Below are 1,184 nucleotides of genomic sequence, written 5' to 3'. Positions count from 1 at the left end.
CAACTAGTGGCTGTTGTAGCAGTGTTTAGCTATTGAGAACGAGCTAGCATGCTACGGTTAGCCACCTCGTCTCTAGTGACGTAGAAAGCCGTGCAGATGTTGAACAGCTCACCTGGAGACTGAGGACAGAGGACATTCAGAAACCGGATCTCACTCAAAACAGCATGGGTGTTTTTTTTTCCAAGTGTGTATGACACAAAACAACACAACAAATCCCAGAATTTTTTTTTTCTTCCAAAACATGGGCACTTTAACGTTACCTGTACACAAATCAATACATCTAAATAACTTGACCATTTTGTAAACTGGTGGGGGTTGTAATGGAGGATAGGAATTAACAACCTATATCGTTGTATGGCTTGGCACCTGTTGGGCATCATTCTACTTAAAGGGCACCCCTTGTGGCACTACATCGTGTTTTATCACACACAGGGGCATTAAAGGGGGCACCTCTGCTGTGATTGTTTTCAGATCATGGGGGTACCATGTTGAGTCCATCAGTACTCAGGGCCATCAGCATGTAAGAAAAAATGCACATACAACTTCATTTTTATACAAAGTTGAGGAATTTGTACATTCTGCAACACCATGTATTTTTCCAGTGAACATGTTATTTATTCCTTAAAAACCTGTTTGGAAAAACAAGTGCTATATAAAAATGTATAAACAGAATGTTATTAAAAAAGGGAGGGTTCATTTTCAGGTCATACCGGAGCTCGTACACAAATACTCACATGTTGTGTGATACACTTAATCACACACTTGGCCTGTTCAGAATCAGAAATACTTTATTGAGGGAAACTCTGTGTTGCAGTTGCACAAATAGTAGAAATACCAGAGTAGAAATATGAATAAAGAAATATAAGGAGTGTGGATATGTACGGTATTTACATAGTTAAAGGAATGTTATTATACAGTATTTACATAATTATGGAGTTGCAATTGTGAAAAGTAATAATAATAATAATATTTTGTTTGCATTTGTTCAATGCATATGCTTTTTATAATGCTTTTAATGTCTTGCTGCTGCATGCAATTTTATACCTGAATCTTTTAAATATATTGTGTGTATGTTGTGTACATTTTTATATTGTGGGAAACGTTGCAACTTAAGAATTTCATTGCCTGGTGTAAAATCTGTGCATATGACAAATAAATATCTTGAATCTTGAATCATTAATAAT

This window comes from Etheostoma spectabile, chromosome 10, assembly GCF_008692095.1.
Source record: "Etheostoma spectabile isolate EspeVRDwgs_2016 chromosome 10, UIUC_Espe_1.0, whole genome shotgun sequence".
In the NCBI taxonomy this organism is placed as follows: Eukaryota; Metazoa; Chordata; class Actinopteri; order Perciformes; family Percidae; genus Etheostoma; species Etheostoma spectabile.
This window is presented reverse-complemented; position numbering follows the sequence as displayed.